Raw genomic sequence first — 6,685 nt, 5'->3', positions numbered from 1 at the left:
ACAGCCCAAAGCATTTGGCGCAATAGTCACGGGAATGACGACCAGCCTAGAGATGACAAAGGCTACCGCTACCGCCATATACAGAGAGCCGAGCGAATCAGAGAAAACAAGTGCTGACTTGAAAACTATACTATGAGATGTCCCAGAAAGATGTGCAAAACGTCATCACAGATTTAGAAGTTTCTCAGCAAGAGGCTCACGCGCTCAAAACAGAGCTGGAACTTTCAAGCCATGAGGTCTACGCTCACAGCACTGAGGTCTGTGAATTGAAGGTTTCTGAGGAAGAGATCCTGATTCGTTTAGAAACAGTAAAAAGAGGCAAATACAAGTCTGGGACAGAAAAATTCAGACCTGACTGACCAGATCAGTGAAGGTGATAAGAAGCTTCACCAATCAAAAAAAGTGAAGAAGCAATTGATCCAGGAGAAGTTAGAGGTGCAGGAAGCACTGCAGAATGCAGAGAGGATGCAACGTGTCTCCCTGGAGCAGCACACACAAGCAGCGCACCTACGGCAGAGCCAGCTGCAAGAGCTACGTGCAAGTCTGCAAGCGGCCAAGGAGAAGCAGCGAGTCCTACAGGAAGCAAGTGACCAGGCAAATAACCAAGTACAAGTGTTACAGGAATGGCTGAGTACCCAGTATGTCCCCACAGAGCAATATGAGGAGCTGAAGGAGGAGCTTAGATGCCAGGTGACTCTGTATGAGAGGGAGCGGGAGAAGGTCCAGAAACTGGAGAAAGAGCTGTAGAAGCAGAGAGGCAGCTCCATCCCCATGAGTCAGTACGCCAAGGAGAAAGAGGCCTGGAAAACAGAAGCAGCGATGATCCTAACGACAAAAACTGCAGAGCTCCAAAAGAGGAAGGAGGCGCTGATGCAAACCCTGAGCAGGCACCGGGAAGAGGGGAATGCCCTGAGAGGGGACTTGCAGGATCAAACTGAAGAACTGCAGATGCAGATTGCTGAGCACAAGATATAGCTCTCCGAGAGGGAGGAGGTGTCCGTCAGTCAGGTGGCTTGCCTGACATTGCGCTATGAACCCGAGATGGCCGATACCCGTGAGCTGCTGGACCACACAGCTGATGAGGGTCTGGCTGCCGCTGGAGCTGGACAAGGTCCGGGAGGAGCACCGGCAGCTGCAGATCAGAAAGAGTGGAAAAGAGACAGATTGAAGCCTTGCTCTGAGTCTGCTAGGAGATGTGAAATTGCGACTCAACACCAAAGAAGCTGAACCTGAGGAAGGACCTGGAGTCTGAGCGTGCTGGCCGCAAGATGGCAGAGAAACAAAAGCGCAAACTTGATTGGTGCGGGGCTGCTGCTGGGGGGGATTGGTGTGGGGCTGCTGCTGGGGGAGATTGGTGTGGGGCTGCTGCTGGGGGAGATTGGTGCGGGGCTGCTTCTGGGGGGGATTGGTGTGGGGCTGCTGCTGGGGGGGATTGGTGTGGGGCTGCTGCTGGGGGGGATTGGTGTGGGGCTGCTGCTGGGGGAGATTGGTGTGGGGCTGCTGCTGGGGGGGATTGGTGTGGGGCTGCTGCTGAGGGAGATTGGTGCAGGGCTGCTGCTGGGGGGGATTGGTGTGGGGCTGCTGCTGGGGGAGATTTGTGCGGGGCTGCTGCTGGGGAGGATTGGTGTGGGGCTGCTGCTGGGATGGATTGGTGTGGGGCTGCTGCTGGGGGGGATTGGTGTGGGGCTGCTGCTGGGGGGGATTGGTGCGGGGCTGCTGCTGGGGGAGATTGGTGCGGGGCTTCTGCTGAGGAGGATTGGTGTGGGGCTGCTGCTGGGATGGATTGGTGTGGGGCTGCTGCTGGGGGGGATTGGTGTGGGGCTGCTGCTGGGGGGGATTGGTGTGGGGCTGCTGTTGGGGGGGATTGGTGTGGGGCTGCTGCTGGTGGGGATTGGTACGGGCTGCTGCTGGGAGGATCGGTGCGGGGCTGCTGCTGGGGGAGATCGGTGCGGGGCTGCTGCTGGGGGAGATTGGTGCGGGGCTGCTGCTGGGGAGGATTGGTGTGGGGCTGCTGCTGGGATGGATTGGTGTGGGGCTGCTGCTGGGGGGGATTGGTGTGGGGCTGCTGCTGGGGGGGATTGGTGCGGGGCTGCTGCTGGGGGAGATTGGTGCGGGGCTGCTGCTGGGGAGGATTGGTGTGGGGCTGCTGCTGGGATGGATTGGTGTGGGGCTGCTGCTGGGGGGGATTGGTGTGGGGCTGCTGCTGGGGGGGATTGGTGTGGGGCTGCTGTTGGGGGGGATTGGTGTGGGGCTGCTGCTGGTGGGGATTGGTACGGGCTGCTGCTGGGAGGATCGGTGCGGGGCTGCTGCTGGGGGATATCGGTGCGGGGCTGCTGCTGGGGGAGATTGGTGTGGGGCTGCTGCTGGGGGAGATTGGTGTGGGGCTGCTGCTGGGGGGGATCGGTGTGGGGCTGCTGCTGGGTGAGATTGGTGCGGGGCTGCTGCTGGGGGGGATTGGTGTGGGGCTTCTGCTGGGGGAGATTGGTGTGGGGCTGCTGCTGGGGGAGATCGGTGTGGGGCTGCTGCTGGGGGGGATTTGTGTGGGGCTGCTGCTGGGGGGGATTGGTGTGGGGCTTCTGCTGGGGGGGGGGGTGTGGGGCTGCTGCTGGGGGGATTGGTGTGGGTTTTCTGCTGGGGGGGAATGGTGTGGGGCTTCTGCTGGGGGGGGGTTGGTGTGGGGCTGCTGCTGGGGGAGATTGGTGCGGGGCTGCTGCTGGGGGGGATTGGTGCGGGGCTGCTGCTGGGGGGGGTTGGTGTGGGGCTGCTGCTGGGGGGGATTGGTGTGGGGCTGCTGCTGGGGGGAAGTGCGGCTGCTGGGGGAATGTTGCGACCCCGGTTATAGCGCAGTCGGATCGGGTGGCCCTCGAGGACCGCGCTATAACGGGGTTGAGCTGTATATACAAATATATTCAGGGACATCAAAAGGAGCTTCCAAAATAACAATTCATACCGAGGGCAGTACAAAGGACACAGGGTCATACACCTTAATATTGGAGGGAAGAAGATTTCACCAGCAACAAAGGAAAGGGTTCTTTACAGTAAGGGCAGTTACAATGTGGAATTAATTACCCATGGAGGCGGTGATGGCAGATACAATAGATTTGTTCAAATAAAGGTTGAACATCTTTTTAGAAAGGAAAGGTATACAGGGATATACCAAAAAAGTAAACATGGGAAGGATATTTATCCAGGGATTAAACCGATTGCCAATTCTTGGAGTCAGGAAGGAATTTATTTTTCCACTTGTGAGACAGCATTGGATGATATTTCACTGTGGTTTTTGTTTGCCTTCCTCTGAATCAATATTCTGTAAGTACGGATATAGGATAAAGTATCTCTCGTCTAAATTAAGCATAGGATGAATTGATGGATTTACGGCATACAGTCTTTTTTCAACCTCATCTACTATGTAACTATGTAAGAAGCAGCACATCTAACATAACAAGTAAAGTTAACAAATAATAACAACAACGTGTCTAATGGTACCGGTTTATGGGTTGGAATCAACGCTACGAAAGTAGACGTAGAGTTAGGGCGAGAAGAGGTGGACACAGTTTTGGTCGTGGTGGATGTGTTGGGTGTGGTGATTAGGAATCGAAAAAAGTTAAATGAGTAAAAGGTGGTGCGCCTTTCGTCTCAAAACAAGTATAAGCGGAAGTACAATGACTTGGTCACTGAATCCAAACCTCCTTGGCCTCCCCCATCCTCGTCTCTTTATAGTAGACAATGAACCTCCCTCAGTGTTGCAATTTTAAATGGGAAACTGGTAGTTCAGGTCAGCCTTACTCCAAGGCTACTAGTACTGGTGCTGAAACTAGAACTGCTAATGTGGAGAAGCATTGTATTATGGAGAATGTTAATGAAACTGTCCAGTTCTAGGGAGAAGCCAGGTTCACCTCCACCACTGACACCAGCGTCAGCTGCTGCTCTGCCAGTTACTGCTGCCAGCAGTGCCAAGACCAGAGGAACACCATTGGAACGCCATTCTTGACACATTTAAAAACATGAATGAATGCCGAACAAGCTCTGGCATTAATAGCACAAGACTCTTGCAGTGTGAGGTAAACCAGCTGACATCTAGCAGCGTTCACTGGCTACTAACAGCATGCCTCCCCTCCCAGGGATGTCTATTTTATTGATTATGACCTTGAAAGAATTGCAGGCACAAAGTAATAATTGTACAAACACTTAATGAGAAGTAGAGCTCAAAACTAAGTATACGGTGACAGTGGTGCTAGCCATTAGCTGGTTTTGCTCACACTGCTAGAGCTGTTATCCTGAATACCCATATTGCCTTCCACATAAGGTGCCTTAGAATCACGTACTGCAGTTTGGTAACTTCTAGCTATTTAAAAATAAAGTATTTCAATTCAGTATGTGGCTGGCACTCTAGTACAATAGATGGCAAATAACTGAGGCCTGGCACCATATTCCATTCCACATAAGGTGCCTTAGAATCTGCTGTTTCGACACTAGGCTACACAATTAAGCAACGACAATCTGTATGCCATTGGCACTGATTGAAAGTGCACTCAGGAGTAACCCCTCTGTGTTTATTTATACCCCCGCAGGGCCAGCCCAGTCTAGTCTACAGGGACCTCTACCCAGCTCTGTTCCTCACCCTCTCCCTCCCCCTGTGTGCAGGGGTATGTTATTGAGGGTAAGGGTCAAGCGGGAGAAGTTTTATGAGCATACCATGCTCTAGTCCCATTAGTCATACACTGACATTGTTTGCTGCTTGTTGGTTTAGCTTGGGTTACACTACCCTTAGCCATTTGGGCTAGCGTGACTGCCCTATATATAGGCACACATTGGCAGTGCTTGTTATAGGTATTTAGCATTACAGTGCTTTATCAGTTTAATATATTTTTAGACATTCTCAATATTCTCAGTGTTTGGTCCTCGTCCTTTTAATGTATATCTATTAAATTTGATTTTAATATTATCATATTCAAGCTACTATTTGGACCTCTTTTCATATCACCAATTTTCTCATGTGTGACAGTTACACACAGGGTATTTGTTTTCCCCTACAAGCATTTAGTGCATGCCACAGGGACCTTGTCCGCTCGGAGTGTCTTTGCTCTATCCGGATACTTCTGTTTTGGGGTCTAATTACCTTCCCTAGTGCACTTGTTCAATGACCTCTGGTCATCATAGGTAGAGCAGGTGTCTTCTCTGTGTATTTTAGGGCTACAAATATGCAATGGTGTACGTATATATGTGTTGGAGAACTCACAGACGTAAGAAAGTAGGCCTCCATTTGAATCCCAACAAGACCAAAGTGATGTTCAAGAAATGTGTCAAGTCTACAAATGTCGAAATCGATGGAATAGAACTGGAGGAAGTCGAAGAATAAACTCAATGGCCTGGAGGCATCAAACTTCTTTAAGTGTTAATATCACACCCGGTAAAACAATAAAAATATGCAATTTTAAGATGGGAAATATCAAGATTGCAGAGTTAATATGGTGCGATATATGGGGGGGGAATTTGCAATGCGGGAATTAATGCAATTACAGTGCCGCGATCACATTAATACTATTTCTATCATAGACGTCAGCAATAACTATTATTACAGAATTCTCTGACAGAAATAACATTAACTCGTTTGATTCCTATGGTTACCAATGTATACCACAGCCAAATTAGGGGGTTAAACAAAAAATAAATGAAAAAACACAACCTTAAAACATTGTACACCTCAGTGGCTAGTAAATTATTCTCATGCAATGCTTAACTGACCTCTAAGGTGACCAAGGGGTGAACCCTTTGTGTAACCAAATTGGAAATCCTAAGCACCCTCCCCTGGGAAACTACCCCATCATCCAACCCCCTACCAACATACGCCCAACAGACATACCCCCCCCCCCGCCATCGACTAATGGCCAATAGCCCTGTTAGACAAATCAGGTTAATAGTGCGTTTGGCCAAACATGTCTTAACCATAAACATATTAAATGTCACAGTGGCTACTTAGGCTCTCTCAATGGGGGGACCAGATTGCCAATGTGGCTATCAATGGTAAGCATTAATATTATAAAGATACTTTATTTCACCTCTTGACACAAAAAAAACAATGGTCTAGTAACCGCAAAGGTAATGAAGAGGTCAACTCTTCTTTCAAACCAAACCCCCCCCCCCACCCCCCGCCCAACATGCAACTATCCCCCCCCCCGCCCCCCAAAGTAATGGGCAATAACTAAATTAGCCAGGTGGTGGCAAAATGGCTGTTGTCCATTGAAAAGCAGTAAAAAAGATAACAAATACATGAAATAATATTAACACATTTATAAAATAGCCATTAATTTCACTGATTGCAACTGTGGCTACAATGCCTCCCCCCAATTGGGGCTTTGATAGCCACATTGGCAATTAATGTAGACCTTAAATAAATAAATAAATGTATTACTTACACTAGCCAGGGTGAAGGCCATCCTTCTCATCCTCAGGGGCACCCGGAGATACATCCAATAAAGGGCTGATGACCAACTGAAAAGACAAGTCGATGCCCAATGGCCAATACAATGAAAAATCCCAAAAACCATTCAAAAGTTGCTAGTCGTTAGGCCTCCTGGGAAGGTTGGCGGGAGGGGGTTAACCTCTAGGTTACCTGGGCAATGCTTTACTAGTCGCTAACGCAGGTAGGTCGGGCTGACATGTTAATCCCGTAATGTATGGCCTT

The sequence above is a fragment of the Ascaphus truei genome, chromosome 20 (genome assembly GCF_040206685.1).
Source record: "Ascaphus truei isolate aAscTru1 chromosome 20, aAscTru1.hap1, whole genome shotgun sequence".
Taxonomy (NCBI): Eukaryota; Metazoa; Chordata; class Amphibia; order Anura; family Ascaphidae; genus Ascaphus; species Ascaphus truei.
The sequence above is the reverse complement of the archived record's forward strand: the minus strand, read 5'-3'. Positions refer to the sequence as shown.